Consider the following 16,789-nt stretch of genomic DNA (forward strand, 5'->3'; position numbering starts at 1 on the left):
CCGCCGGCTCGCCTCGGCTGAGGTGGCGGGAATGGACGTGCACGACTTGTTGGCATCTCTGCAGTCAGCTGTCAAGGGTGGAATTGCGGAGGAATGTAACTTAATCTCTTAGAAGTTTGCAGCGGGTTAAGCTAGTTAGGTAATAGAAGAGAGACTGCATTTAACAACCTTCACCGTCCACTTGTGTATCTGGTGTACGCTTTCTTTCTCACCCACGCTTAACAGTCACCATCCCGCTGAGTGACAGTTGTGCTTGTGGGCCCTGAAGGGAATGTGCGGGAGGTTTAGGTAAGGATGTCTCTAGGGAGAGAGTGGAGAGCACCTACCATCTGTGTCCTTTTTGAAGGTTGTATTGTATAGCTTATGTACACCCATTAGGGGTCCCGAGAGTGAGAACAGTAGTGTTTGAAGGGAAAATCTTAACAGGGTGTGTTTGTGGTCTATGAATTATTAAAGCTCAATTCCTGCTATCTTGAATATGCAAAGGATTATACAAATCTTGGGATTTGCTCTTCCTTATGATAGCATAAATCTGTTTTTTATTATGTAAACTTTTTGGGAGAAGACTATAAAAAGTTGGGGGAAGTGTAAAGTAGGGGGAGGGGAAGGAAAGAGAAACAAGAGAATTGGTTTTTTCTGTGGAGGATGTCTAGAAAGACCTTCTGGGGTCTTGATTAAGTAGTTACACTTTGTGAACAGAAAACCATCCCTAAAACTCTATTGATTTCCATAGTTCTGTTTTTTATGGCCACATCCGATTTTTATTTCTTCAGGATATAAAATTATTATTTTGAGAGAACCTCAGTGCTTTTGAAACTTGATTAATATTTAACTTTTATGAATTGGGATTACATGACGTCTGCTTCAACAAGTGTAAAATGATTACGCTGATGAATTTTTATGAATGCAAAGAGTTGGTACCATGTAGGCTCAGATGTCGCAGCGTGGAAAAGTTTAAATACAGAAAGTATGTAATTTCTTTGGATGTGTTTATTTGGTTTCATACACTTCTTTCATACAAGACTGTACTTGTCTTAGTGTTTGATAATGTAACATTCATACAGTTTGAAATAATTACAGAGGTCCCAATCCTTACAGCTTACTGATTCTTTAAAAGCCTGACATCATTTAGCTTTGGATAATACTACTCCTGTTACTCCATTATGGTATTTTGTCATATCAGAAGAAAAAGAATTTTTAAAACACTTATTTATACTCTTGTACTTTCTTTTAAACTTATTTTATCCTTGCCAAGCTCCAAATCTTTGTAGAGTAGATGTATAACTGGTAATTTCCCTTTCATTATAGCATTTTTATTATTAAAATTATCGTAAGCTGTATTTCAGATGGATTGCACCAAAGCCGAATAGTTAAGTAGTAACGCAGTCTCTATTTACCCACAAGTTTTTAAAAGGGTTTTTGAATTGAAGGATATTATATACCTTGAACTTGTAAACATCCTAGGAAAGTTTTTATTAAATTCCCTGAACAACAGAGCACTTCAGGTTTTCCAAAACTTGAGGGTTTTTTGTTTGGGCGTTTTTGATCAGTTTTCAGTGTCTTAAAAAGAGCATTTGTATTGTTAGCTGTGTAGTTGAAGCAACTACCCAACCTGTGAGCCTCATCTTCCTCGGCTTTCAGGGTTGTTTTGAAGATCAGAAAAGAAAAGGACATCAAGGCCCATGTTCAGTGCCTAGAAAATAATGGCTTGTGTAGTTATTATTTTGATCTTTGTTGGCCTTTCAGAAAGTACACAAACTCTAGGGTTTCAATTTAGATTCTCTTAATTCCTACATGATGAACGTAGTGTATAAAATGTTATGTTCATAGGTCCATTTATGCAACAGGTAGTGTAATGAATTCTTTGTAGTTTTTTTTACCTTCTGCACTTGGGTTCTTTATGGTCAGTTAAAAAGGTTTATTAGATTAACTAAGCATAGAACCTCATATGGAAGATAATTTTTTTTAGAGTTTCGCAAATGGAGTGAAGAAACATTTCGTATTCAGGAGTACAGATTTGAATATAGAGACTAACCGCTGTCGAAGGAGAGCAAGAGAGGTTCTAGTATAGTTAGACTAGATCCCCAAAAGTTGTTCCTCGCCCTGTCTAGATTTACTTCTACCTCCATAAAACCTATTCTAACGCTTCTAGCCCTCAGTGAATCCTAATATTTAGAATTTTGTAACATTTAATTCTAGTAATTGATTGATGTCACACAGTCTGTTTTGATCACTAAGTGCTTCAATATCCACCTTAACTGGATCTAACTCTGTGCTAGGTTCTACAAAAGAACAAAAGAAGTAAAAGAAAAGCACTCTGGAAACTTGTTAGGGGGAAGGACTATATAGTCTTTCTTCTTCTTGAATTCCTTTCTTTACCCGCTACTGTGACTTTAAAGTTTTTTCCTTGAAAATCCAAATGAAGGGCACTTCCATGGTGCATCTTGCTGTCTTAGGCAGCCATTGTAGAGCCAGGACTCATGAGTTTTCTATTTATAAAATTTTTATTGGAGAGAGGTGTTTCTTAAATGTTGGCCACATGGCTGTTGGTACTGTGGGATGATGGAATGGTTAGCAGACCCTATACTGACTTTGTCTAGATATATCTTAACCAAGTGGTTGCACAGATAATATAGTTACAAGCTTTATTTTCAGGGCTATGTGAGGAAAGTGTAGGATACTAGTAAAGATATAAACGACCTAATTTTAATTGGGGCTGGGGAGGCCTTTTTCAAGAAATGTGGCATTGAAGCTAAAACCTAAAGGATAAGTTAATGATAGGGCAGAACAACATTTTAGGCCAAAGAAAAGAGTGTATGTAAATATAGTGAGAGGAGAGAGTGGTATGTCCAAAGAACTATAAGGAGGCCAGGAGAAGATGTTATTATAAATATAGTGGCAAGTTATTGAAGGATTTTTCGTGAGGTAGCAACATGATCTGTTTTGTTACACCATCTCTGGCTGCTGGATAAAGAATGGATTGGCAGGAGCAACAATGGAAGCAGGGAGACCCAAGCTATTACTAAGTTACAGATAATAAGAGTTGATGGCAGAATGAATCACATGCAGGTGGATTGAATGTGGGAGTGAAAGAGGAGCTGATTCCCAGTTTTTGGACTTGAGCAACTGAGTAGATGGTGCTACTATTGAGATGGCAAATACAGGAGAAGGGCTAGATTTGAGAGGGGAAAGAAGTAATTGTGTTTGAGTAGTAGTTTATAAGACATCTTAGTCCAAGAGTCATTTTGAGGGAGGAGTACAGAATACATGTTTTATCTATATAGATGTATGTACGTATGTATATACACACGTACATATGCATGTACGTGTGTATATGTACGGGTGTATATACGTGTATATCTAATACAAAGAAGTGTGTGTGTGTATATATATGTATAGAGAGAGAGTCTAAAGTCTTGGACTTGAAAAATGACTTCGGGAGAATGGGTAGATAACAGAAAAGAAACAGGGTCTGGGATTAGGCATAGAGAATGTGTAAAAGTTTGTTAGAGGTTGAGGAGACACTAGCAAAAGGGAAGTGAGAAGGAGCAGCTAGGCTGGTGAGAAATAGCCAGGATAGCAGTGTCAGGGAAGCTGAGAAAAGAGTTTTAAAGAAGGCAGAAACTCTTCAAGGCTCTTACCAGGAATTAATTTTTTTTAATCTTTTTCAAAAAATAAGTCCAAACTACTGATTCTTGCCCTTACAAGGAGAAATTTAAAAGTGGAGGTCAAACAAATTAATATTTGATTGGCAACTTCAACACGTATAATGGAAAGTATGATGATCAAATGTGGAAAAATTGAGTGGTGGGCAATCCATAATAGCTTCTACAGAATTTAAAGCATTATTAAAACAATTTTAAAGGTAGAATTACCTTTGCACAGTTGTCCTTAGTCAAGGCTGGTGGTATGTCATCTTTGCATATGGCCTCTCTGTTACAGCCTTTCTCATTAATAAAAAGAGAGAGGAACTATATCTAGTGTCTTTTATGTCTCATTGAGCTTGTTGATTTTGCATACAATTCCTAAGAAACAGGTCTTACACATATTTTACTCATGATAAAATGGGTTCATAGAAGCTGAAGAAATTGCTTAATGTCACTCATAGAAAGTGGTACAACTGGAAATCACACCCAGGGTTTTCTGACTCTAATGCCAGGACATAGTAGCTTCTCTTTGCTTTCTCTTCTTCCTACCTGTCCCCTGGACCTGCTCTGAGATGGCAGGGATGTTGAGGAGGACACGTTGGGAATTACCATCATCATCCCTCTGCCCTGACTTCATGAAAGTGGAATGATGATATAACTGAGAGAAATGAGGAGGAACACTTGTGATAATGTAATTAGCGATGAATATGACTGTCGCTTTCATAGGATCTGAGCTTGTATTTTATGTATCTCCGTACATAGACCAGGTACTTAATAAACATTTGTTCACTGAATGTATCAGGGTAGGCAGTTCTTCCTTCTTAAGAAGGACTTTAAATAAAACATTAAACAGTATGTTATCTCCACTAACTTGTGTAGCTGCTTCTTTGAGTGGGCTGTATTGATTCTGGGACAAGAAATTTCACACACTACTAATGACTTTATTACAGAACTTGGGTCCTTGAAATTTCCTGAAGGAAAGAATAGGTCACATCCCGTGAAGGGGGGAGGAGTAGAGGAGTTCCAGGACTGAATAAAGGTAGGACCCTGATAAGAAATATTTGCACATGGCAAAGTCAAACTTGAAAGATTCCGCACTTTTGGCAGGGGCTTCACCGTGCTAAATCCATGCCATCTGAGGTGAAGTGTGTTTTATCCAGAATGCTGTATGGATAGTCGCCCAGGTATATACCAACTGCCCGCCTGGGTAGAAGGAAAAATAAACTTTGGGATTTAAAATGTGGCAGAACTGTACAGTGCTATCATAATTGATGTCTTCTCTATGTGTATTTGTGTTTCCATACTCACATTCCCAGTCCCATGAGACTGGAATAATGTATCTTGGTTCTTATGTGTTGTGTGTTTGTTTTAAATAATTTTTAATTACATGTTTTATATAAGTGTTTGGAAAGTCCAAAGTACTAATCCTTTTGGTTCCATGATGAAGAGAAATGAATTTAGTTACTCAACAAAGCCTTACTGAGCACCAGCAATAGCACTGTTTTATCTGTTGGAGATACAGCTATGAACACAGCCAGGTCATGGAGCTTTCATGCTGGTGGTAGGAGTCAGTAAGCAAATAAGTTAGATGTAAGTACTGTGAAGAAAGGTAAAGGTGGATAGATGGTGCTGGCCAATGTGCTGTATAAGGGTGGTCAGAGAAGGCCTCTCTGATGCTTAACAGACACAAGAAGGGAATGAGGGCTCACCCCTTACAAATACTTGGGGGAGAAGAGGCAAGCGAATGACGAACATCAAGACCCTGAGGTGGAAGCGTGCTGGACGTGACTGAGAAACAAGGAGGCCAGCAAGATGGGAGGAACAAGAGGGAGAGTGATAGGAGAAGAGGTCAGAACAATAGTGAGGAATAAACCTGAGGTAACAGTGTTTGATATGATGAGAGGTGTTGAGATGCTGGGTGTGTTTAAAAGGTGAAATTGTTGGAATTTATTGATGTTTTGGATGAGGGGTATACAGAAAGATTAATGCCAGGGTTTCTCTCCTCTTTAGAATGGAGTTGATATTTATGGAGATGGGGAAGACTGAGAAGAGCAGGTTTGGGAGGTGGACTCGAGTTGGGTTTCGTTCTGCAAATTAGTTCCACTATGGGGCAAACACTAATAAAATGACAACCACTGGTTTGTGAAATAATAGTATTTAGGAAAATGGGTTTTAATTTGTAGCATAAAAATGTGCTTTTATACTTCAAATTTTAGGGAAAGCCATGAAAACCAGTAGTTTGTCAAAAAGGGTACAAAAGGGTGGGCAACTAGTGGGTCAATTCCAGAAGGTGAAAGAGTGACCGATGGACAACAAGGAAGACAACTTAAATGAATTATTCAAGTTAAAAACGTATCAGTGATGGGGCGCCTGGATGGCTTAATGGGTTAAGCGTCCATTTCTTGATTTTGATGCAGGTCATGGTCTTAGCATTGTGAGATGGAGCCCAGCAGTGAGCTCTGCTCAGCAGAGTTTGATTGAGGTCCTCTCCCTTTTCCTCTGCCCCTCCCTCCACTTGCGTGTGTGCATGCGTGTGTGCTGTCTGTCTCTCTTTCTCTTTCGCAAATCTTAAAAAAAAAAAAAAAGTATCCATAGTCTCTCATTTAAAATATGAAAGCTGGGGTGCCTGGGCGGCTCAGTTGGTTAAGCAGCTGCCTTTGACTCAGGTCATGATCCCAGAGTCCTGGGATTGAGCCCCGAGTCAGACTCCCTGCTCAGCCAAGAGCTTGCTTCTCCTTGTGCTTGCTCTCTGGCACGCACACTCTTTTCTCTCTCTCAAATAAGTAAATAAAATCTTAAAAAAAATATGAAAGCTGTCATCTGCCACTGGCTACTTTATCCTTTGATATTTTATTAGAATCTGTATTACTGCTTTTTAAAAGCTATTATGAAAAACTTAGTACTGATGGAGAACTTGAGGATGTCTATTTAGAAGAAATCTGAAAAGCAAAAAATAGCTTAGTGGAATGTTGTCTCTCTGCAGAAGCTAATTTTGGCAGGTGATTTGTAGTGCCCTTGGGCTCTGAAATTTCCTTGCTTTAAATTTTCACTATACTGTTCTTGAACATTCACTAATTAGATATTCACTTAGGTTAAGAATCATAGAAACATCTGGGATGGCTCTTTGTTAGGTTGGTGTGAATTAATTCCTTCAACAATGTGGCTTCTAACAGAGTTCAGTATGTGAGTCATTTTGGAGCATTTGGAAGGTACTTGGCTTTTTAGGGTAGGCTTGATTTTTCCAGTGGAGATTTGAAGGACCCATGTGGATCCTGACCTTCCGCACCATCATTTTACTTAAATCTTGTTAAAGTTACTGGTAACCTCTGCCCTATTATCAAGTCCAGAAAAATACCCTCCCTCCCCTGCCTTGTCCCTCAGCAGAATTTGATTTTCTGTTGATCTTTTCTTTCCTTTGGCTTCTATGGCATCATTTCGTCTTTTAACTTTGTGGCTCTTTCGGCCCAGTGTCTTATGCGGTCTCCTTTATCTCCAAATTGGCCATCTTCAAGGCTTGATTCTGCCTTTTCTCCTTCTCCTGTCTTTCTTTTTCTCTTCCTGTGCTGTATGATCTGTAGGCTAATGAATTCCAAAATTTTGTGTCCTACCCACATCCCTTTGCTAACTTCAGGACATCTGCTGGATTTTTTTGTTTCTTATCTCAAAGACACCCTGTACTCAAAAACTTAGGATTTTCTCCCTCCCCTTCCAAAAGCAAAACAGCCCAGGCCTCTTCCAGTGTGCCCTATGTCTGCACAATGGTACCACTATTCGTTGTGTTACACAGGTGAGAAGTGTATGAGTCATCCTTGATGCTTTTTCTCTTCCTTCCACATCCAGTTTATCATTGAGTTCTTTCTGTCACCTGTATTTCCTAAGTATTTTTTTCATCTTCGCTGCTACCATTCCTAACCCAAACTGTAGCATGTCCCTCTATAGCCTTCTAACTGGGTTCTCTGTATTCACTGTGCTCTCCCATCATTATTGTGCCCAGAGTATTTTTTATTTTTTTATTTTTAATTTTTTTTAATTTTTTTTTATTTTTAAAGAGTTTATTTATTTATTTGACAGAGATAGAGACAGCCAGCGAGAGAGGGAACACAAGCAGGGGGAGTGGGAGAGGAAGAAGCAGACTCACAACGGAGGAGCCTGACGTGGGGCTCGATCCCATAACGCTGGGATCACGCCCTGAGTGGAAGGCAGACGCTTAACCGCTGTGCCACCCAGGCGCCCCCCAGAGTATTTTTTAAAACAGAATTAATATGTTATCTCTTGGTTTAAAACTAGCCCTGCATTGTCTAGGTCTGGCCTACCTCTTCCTGAGTGTTCCAGTTACTCAGTGTCACAGTACTTCCTTTGCTATAGGGCCTTTGTACATGATACTGTCCATGAACTCTTCCTCCCTTCTCCCCCATACACACACTGTTAACTTTTCAGTTTTAAGAGTTTGCTTCAATCCTATTATCCTCAGAGAGGAAGCTTTTATCCTCTAGCTAGGACAAACCACTTTTTCCCTGAGATCCTTTATTTCAGTTAATAATAGTATGTTTATTAATGTGGTTATTTGAGTTGGCTTGTGTTGACTTCAAGCTCCATGAGAAACAGACTGTGTGTGTCTGTGGCTGCTTATCATTATGTGTCCCTAGTACCTTGTATGTAGGCTTGAGGTAGCAGACCCTCAGTCATTACATTTTTAATAATAGAACTCATTCTTTGTAAATTAATGGACTACAAAAGAAAAACTCTTTGACTTACCTTACATTTGTTATTTAGAGTCTCTAGGACTTTGACAGTCAGATTACCCTGATAACCCACATTTGGAGTTTAAGAAGCAGAAGAGCTCAATAGCCTGTCCAAAATCATAGGACTTGGAACTGCCTGAGTCAAGGTTGGAACTTGGAGCAAATGTTCTGACTCTCAGTTGGTGCTAATTCCAGTATCCTATAGTTTAATACTGTATAAATTCTTGTTATTTTGTTTATTGTTTTCTTTTTAAAATATCCATGAGAGTTGTTTTTTTAGCTCATTGAAGATAATGTAGAAAAGATTTGGATTCCTCGGTTTTATTGTATGAATGTATCTTTTTCTAGTCAGAAAATCTTCAAAAAAATTACATAAGGAAGTTTCTTTTTTAAAGAGATTTTAAAAAGATTTTTTTTTAAAGATTTTTTTAAAAGATTTTTTTAAAAAGATTTTTTTTTTTTTTTTAAAGATTTTCTTTTTAAGTAATCTCTGCACCCAACATGAGGCTCAAACTTAGAACCCCCGGATCAAGAGTCTCATGTTCTACTCATTGAGTCAGCCAGGTGCCCCTAAGAAAGTTTGTTATAAATGGAATCTTACTAAGTTTTTGCTTATTTCCTCTGCCTTTCCCAATACATATGCGTCTCCCAGAAGACCTACATTTTTAAATGTTCTAGGGCTGTGCTTTATGATACTGAAACCAGTAGTCATATGTGGCTGTGAAACTAAGTCTAAATTTAAGTTAAAAATTCAAGTTTTCAATTACCAGAGCCAAATTTTAAGTGCTCAAATACCCACATGGGGCTAATGGCCACCATATTGAACCACTGGAGAGCTGGAACATTTCTATCATTACAGAAAGACCAATTAGTGCAGTCAAGGGAAGTGATATTTAAAGGGACTTTTTTTCGTTCTTTCATTCCTCCTTTCCTTTCTTCCACATTATATAGTAACTACTAGTTTAAAATTATTAAAGTCACATTTTCTTGTAATTTTGCACGGGATCCTTCCTGACATAAAGACATTTAGACATACTAGTCCACCTGTGAGGTTTTTGTTGAATCTGTGGAATGTACCTATTTCCATCCAAGAATGGAAATCTGGGTCTTTAATTAGAAAGGCTGTGAAGAATTTCTTAATATTGTACAAAATGTTGAAGTTTCCAAAGCACTCTTAACTTATACATCTATATTTGGTCTTTAGATCTATCTTTGGAGGAAGGTTTTAAGAAGGTCTTAGAGTAACAGTGTGATTTTACAAGACTGTGATTTGCCTAAAGCCCCACAACTAATACTGGGTGAGGCTGAATCTTATTGAAACTAGGTCTCTCTATCCCTGTCCTTTTCTTACAGACCTGGATTTCCAAATTTCTAAAAGAATCACCTGGACAAAAATTACAGACTCCTCTCTACCAAAAAATATATGTAGTTTTTAAAAAGCCTTCCTGGTGATTCCCAGAGAGCCTGGTTTGAGAACCTGGTCCAAGAGCATGTTGAGAGTCTTACGCTTCGGTTATGTCTGTAACAATAGTACATCTGTTACTTTTTGATGTGGTGATATTCAATACTCAATAACCGTATACTGAATTGCATTAAGTTACCAATTATTGGATATCTTCCATGTTTCAGGAGCTTTCTATAGTCTGGGCACAATAAACTTCCAAACCAGGTGAATTATAGATAGACAAATTCAGAGGCTGATAGCAACTTGCCCAAGTCTCATAGCCAGTAAGTGATAGATGGCTGTTTTTAAATTTGGGCATGTTAATGGAAAGCTTATATGTGAGGTATTAGGACAAACATGAATGTTGTTTATTCAGTGGCCTATTAAAATCCTGTAGGGAAGTCAGACATAAGTACTAAAGGTTAAGTCTGAATCCTGAAGTGTTCATGTGGAGTAGTTGGACTTAGATACCACCTCTCTCTCTCTGTCTCTCTCTCTCTCTCTCTCTTTTTTGAAAGACTTTATTTGAGACAGCGCGTGAGTGGGAGGAGGAGCAGACGGAGAGGGACAAGTAGACTCCACACTCAGTGGGGAGCTCAATGTGTGGCTGGATCCCATGACCCTGAGATCATGACCTGAGCTGAAATCAAAAGTCAAATGCTTAAGTGACTGAGCCACTCAGGTGCCCTGTACCTCTCTTTTATAGAACCTAATGGTTTCAGACATAAACACTCAGGCTCTGTTATTTTAGAAATGAAGCTTTATGATAAATTACTTTCAGCACTGAATTACCTGTAAATTTCTAGAAGTAATAATAGGCAAATTTGTAAATTTGTAGGCTTGGAGAAATTATTAAACTGCCTCACCTGTTTCAATCCCAAATATTTGGAAGATTTGCTGACCTGAAAAAAGGCTGATCTCTTAGTTACACAAAGCAACAAGAGTAACATAAAGGCTTTCACATAAGAGGGACTCACTACACCTACACTTGTGGACTGTATAGTTCTACTTTATACACAGTTATAACAAATATGGTGCAAAGTAAATTAGAAGGGAAAATTAACATGGCAGAGGTGGATCCCCAGATAGCCAGCCTGTCACAGAGACAAAAGAGAAGAAAATCATGAAAAGCAGAAACAGAGTTCAGTAAATAGCAGTCTAGAATAGCCCTTTAGAATGGATGCACCTGAGTTTTGGTTATTGTAGCCTCTCCATCCAGCATAGTGCTGGCACAAAATTACAACGGTGTTTTATTTTTTAATTTTTTAAAAACTGTTTTAAAAATACAAAAGAGAGTCAATGAACTACACAATTTTGGGAAATTTCAGTCTCAAGTCATCCTAGAGTATGAAATTTTAAGAAGCTGAAGATTAATCCTTTTTAAAACTAACACTTTAAAAATGTACTCCAGGGACTTCATTTTGTACTTTATTTAAAATGTTTGTTATTACTTCATATGAAAAGAAAGTATAGAAGCTTCGGAAGATAGGGAAAGTCTACAAAATTTTTACGTTTTTATGTGCATTTTAAAACTACAGTTTTTTTTTTATTTGACTCTTCCCACCTAACATTAAATAACTAATCATTAGTAAATAAGTAATCTAAGTTTTCTGTCACCCACAGTAATCTTCTGTCTGAGTGAGTGGGTAATACTCTCATACATGTACCCATATGATTTATATACCGTAACTTGCATTCTCTCTTACAGACTTATTTAGTCCATTTAGGTATATTGCAGTTTGGTTGTTAACAGGCTCGGTATTTTTGATACTTGTTCACTGTTTCCTTATTTATTTTGTGATCCCCTAATCCTCTTTTCCTGACAGTTTTTGTGCTAATCAGATATTTTTTAGTATTCCCTTTTAATTCTTCTCTTGACTTTCCAGCAATATATTTCTTTGCATTATTTCAGTGGTTGCTCTGCTTAGAGATAATACTGAATTTCTTCAGCTAAAATATAAGAACTTTTAAACAATTATTTTCTTAGTGCTCTGGTTGTCATAAATTAGAACCCCCAGTACAGTGTTGTACATTTTGCTTTCAACAACCATATGGCTTTAAAAACGAAAAGAAAAATAGATGTATGGCCTTTTATACTCATTTATTTCCATTTATTTTTATTTCTTCTTGTAGATCCATGTTGCTGGTACTGTTTTCTTTCCTTCAGTACTTCTTGTAAAGGAGGTCAACTGGTAACAAAATTCTTTTTGTTAGTGGGAAAATGTCTTTATTTTACTTTTGAAAGATAGTTTTGCTGGATGTGATCTTCTTGGTTGACAGGGTTTTCTTTCAGCCCTTTGAGTATGCACCTCTACTTTCTTCTCACCGCCATTCTTTCTGATAAGGCCATTAACCATATCATTTTCTGTTTACTTATGACTTTCAGCATTTGTGTGTAGGGCTGTTATTTTGTGTGTATCCTTTTTTGGGTTTGTTAAGTTTCTTCCGTCTGTAAGTTAATGCTTTTCACTGCTTCCTCCTGCTATTTCCCTTCTGCTATTGAGTCCATCTAGTGAACTTTTCATTTCCGGTTTTGTGATTTTCAGGTCTAGAATTTCTAATTCTTTAAAATGCAGCTTCTGTTTCTCTGTAGAGATTCTCTTTCCATTATTCACGGATATCATATTCATCTTTAGTTTTTTAAACTTATTATAGCTGTTTTGAAGTCTTTTTTTTTTAAGATTTATTTATTTGAGAGAGAGCGAGAGTGAGTGACAGTAAGCTTTGGGGGGGGGAGCAGAGAAAGGGAGAGAATCTCAAGCAGACTCCCTATTGAGTGGGGAACCTGACCCTGGGCTGGATCTCCGGACCCTGAGATCATGACCTGAGCTGAAATCAAGATTTGGATGCTCAACCAACTGAGCCACCCAGATGCCCCTGTTTTGAAGTCTTTATCAACTAAATTCAACATCTGGACCTACTTGGCATTAATTTCTAACAATTGTTTTTTCCTAATTATGAGTTACAGTTCCCTGTTTATTAATACTTGGAAGTGAAAATTGAACATGTAGATAATACATTGTAGTGCCTTTGGGTGGTGGTGGTGGTTTTATTTTAAGGATTATTGTTTTTGTTCCACCAGGTATTTAACTGGGTTCAGACTGCAAACTGGTTCCTGTTTCCCAGCTATGTGGTAGCTGATATATCTCTGCTTTGTTTTCTGGTTTTCAGCTGCTGCTTTTTTAGCCTTCCTCCTTGGGGTGGGGAGGGCTCCCCTATACCTGTGTAATTTAATGCTTAGCCAAGATTTTGGGCTTAACCTTGACATCATTCCATTTTTTCTCTGGAGATTGCCACTTAATTTCCAATTCCTCTCTTGGCTTTGGACTGTCTTTTCGGATATTTCTAGTTACTAAAGCTTCCATCCGTTTGAGTTACACACAGTTGGGGAATGGTCTCCATTGATAAAGGCATCATACTGAGGGACTTCACCCAGTGCAGCTGCATCTATCAAGAGTGTATCCTTTCTGGTGTTCGTTTTTTTTTTCCATCTGCCCTAGGTTCTTCACCATGCATGTGTAGTTGAGTTGTCAGTCAGGGATTTAAATCTTGGCCTTTCCACTTCATACTTGTGTGACCCTCAGAAAAAGGACTTGCCCCCTTTGATCCTTGGTTTCCTTCTATAGAAAATGAGAAAGATGATAATAGTGAGAAGTACATGAAATACCAAGTGCACACTGTGCCCTAACTGTAGTTTTTTGCTATCACGTGGTTCTCTATATTGCTTTTCTAATATTTTACCCACGTGCGATGCCACTGGTCATGTACTTTTATCTTTGACAACTTTTGGTCCTTCTTGTTTTAAAAATAAAACAATTTGAAATGTAGATCACAGAGTCATGTTATTAATTGATAGTGGGAGGTATAAGTTTTCTGGTAATTTGAGTTTCAGATTATTTGTTGAAGTTAGCAAGTTGTGTGGGATTTGAAATAATGCATACATGATGCTGTTTTTAATGCACAGTGTTGTAACTCAGTCTTGAATGGCTAGTAAAGAACATGATGGGTTAGGTAGAGTACTGAATTCTTTGACTGTAATCAGCAGTTCTGACTTGGTTCATTGTAAAGTCACATGGTCACACCATCCACTTTTATCTGTGGCACTTGAGTTTTGAGCTTTGCATTAATGCCACTGGATATTAATAGACCATTGTTAACCAGAGCAGATTGGATTCCTGTAAAACAATACTTTGTTTTGATAAAGTAGTCTGTATGGGGAGCATTACACTGAATACACCAATCACCGACAGGACGGATAGGAAATGTTGGTAGCTTTGGGATGATATAATTGGCTAGTACTTGATGAAAAAATTGTTAGAATAAACCCAGCCACTTGGGCATCTAAATGTGCATATATATACATCCATTTTTAGTTACTTATTTGGCTGCTTCAGGATATTAATTTAATACTTTAGCTTATCTTAGTAGTAAACAGATGCTTTTAAATTATATGAGAGATTTTTGTCTTTAAAGTGTCCTTACTAATAGTTCAGAAGTTTGTTTTTAGGATTTAAATTGCATTTTTTGGGAGAACTTCAACGTTTTTTAAATGTAATTTTGGGTTTTATTTAATTCAGTAATCTGCTTATAAACAAAGAATAATCCTTACTTATTAATAGTGTCCTGCAATAAAGATTTTCACTCCTCTGCCTGTCATTAATGATGATTTGATCTGCTTAAATAAAGCCGGGTCCAGAAGTTTACTTTCAGACCATGCTAACTAACATTAACCCTAGTTGATGTAAAGTGCTTATCATTTGTCACTAAAGGAAAGCATGAAGAGAGGAAGCTATCTAACCTAGTAGGCACATTTTGCAGGACCAGGTAAGTTGCAAAACTTTTTAGCAGTTTGATCCTTAACAATCAAAGCCATTATTTGCACTGTGTCGTACTAAGTTGCTGGTGGTGTAGTTGATACATCTTTTACCATCAGGCAGAATGGTGATCCTATTTGTATGTAACAGGTATTGTTTTTTATTTTTTTCTTCCAGAGGTAATTTGAAGCCCTCCTAATACCAATTTATAAGAAGCTATATAGTAGAGTCTAGGTTAATGCTGTTTTGTGGTATTTATTTTCACATATTTGTTCAACACCTGGTTATTTAAGTGTACAACATGGGACAATTGCAGAAATAGATTGCTTATTGGTTGTTTATAATAATAGCCAAAAATGTATTGAGTAATTATTTATTAACGTGAGGCAATGCACCACGCACTTAAAACATGTTCTTTTTGAACCTTTTTTGAAGTCTTTTTTTTTTTCTTTAATTGTGGACCATAGCAGAGGAAAACACAAAGCGTAAATGTATAACTTAATCAAGTAAACACCTACGCAGTCATCACCCAGATGAAGAAATAGAACATCATTGGTATCCCAGACACCCTCCATGCACCCCTTTCAAGTCCTCCTTCCCCCACGGAAAGTAGCTGCTGTCCTAACTTAAGTTGATTATTTCTTTGGGACTTGGTTTTGATTTTTTTCTAAATGCCTTTTATCATCTTTATGTATTCCTGAAGACTCTTAGTCTAGTTTTGCCTGCTTTAAAACTTCCTATAAATAGAATCATACAATGTATTTTTATCTGTTATCTTTGCTCACTGTTATGGTTGTACTTATAATTCATTCATTTTTATTGCTATCCATCTTCTACTGTGTGAAATGCTACAATTTATTCTGCAGTTGTGGATGTTTGGATTATTACTTGTTTTTGGCAATTATTACATAGCTTGCCAAGTGAGATAAATTTGGCAGTTAAACAGTGCTGATACGAACATTTTTATACAGGTGTCCTATTGCATATAAGTATTTTACATCTATAGGGTTGTACCTTACAGTAGAATTGCTGGGTTGAACAACATGCATATTTTGAATTTGAAAAGATAATGCCCAATTTTCTTTTCCAAAGTTGTTTACCAATGTAGGGTACCACCAGCACTGTATGAGAGTTTTTGTGTTCTTTCAATCATCGTGTTTTTTCATTTCATCTTCTCAAACAGTATGGAGTTGGCATTATCCTCTCCATTTTACAGATGTGGACACTGACAGCCAGAGGGTATAATAACTTAAATAACTTGCCAGAGTTTACATAGCTACTGAGTAGCAGAGCTGGAATTACAACCTAGATCTGAATCAGAGACACTTTAAATTTCACATCTACCATTTTAGGACATTATTTGGAAAACAGAGATGGCCTATGAAGACTCATTATTCATTTGCTTTGTCTTTGAATAAAATCATAGGCAGGGTCTGTGCTCTTGTGGATGCTCCATTTTTATTATTTTTTTAAAAGATTTTATTTATTTATTTGACAGAGATAGAGACAGCCAGCGAGAGAGGGAACACAAGCAGGGGGAGTGGGAGAGGAAGAAGCAGGCTCATAGCGGAAGAGCCTGATGTGGGGCTCGATTCCATAACGCCGGGATCGTGCCCTGAGCCGAAGGCAGACGCTTAACCGCTGTGCCACCCAGGCGCCCCAAATGGATGCTCCATTTTAACACATATTGAAGAAGTAGAGGTGGATGCATAGATTACAAGAGCTGTGTAAATAAAAAGGACAGTCACAGAGTGCGATATGTGCTATGAAGACAGCACAAGGGGCACTGATGAGAAGAAACTCTGTTGGACAGCCTAGAAAGGAGGAGGCTACATTTAATCTAAGACCTAGAGGATGTGAGGGGCACATTCATCTTCAAAGTGTGTTACAGGCCAGGGGAACAACAAGCAAAGTGTCCCCCCGGAGAAAGTACTATTAAACCAGTATTTCAGCAGTGAAGCAGTATTATATCACATTAAATATTTTAGTTAGAACCCTGTCAATAATTTTCTCACTTAAAGGATCAAAGTTTGAGGGTGTATAAGGCATGTACAAAAAATTTTAAGCAAAATTAATAGATATAGGAAAGTGGTCTGTGACTGGATAAACAGAGTAACTTCTAAAACCGGCTAATACTTACCT

At 37.5% G+C, this 16,789-nt stretch overlaps 1 protein-coding gene across 2 annotated transcripts in view; it reads left to right on the forward strand.

The window, feature by feature from the left end:
• The window catches only part of SLC12A2 (solute carrier family 12 member 2), a 102,912-nt gene that overhangs the window by 1,738 nt on the left and 84,385 nt on the right, over positions 1-16,789 (forward strand). The gene's annotated exons all lie outside the window — the stretch shown is intronic.

This window comes from Ursus arctos, unplaced genomic scaffold (genome assembly GCF_023065955.2).
Source record: "Ursus arctos isolate Adak ecotype North America unplaced genomic scaffold, UrsArc2.0 scaffold_5, whole genome shotgun sequence".
In the NCBI taxonomy this organism is placed as follows: domain Eukaryota; kingdom Metazoa; phylum Chordata; class Mammalia; order Carnivora; family Ursidae; genus Ursus; species Ursus arctos.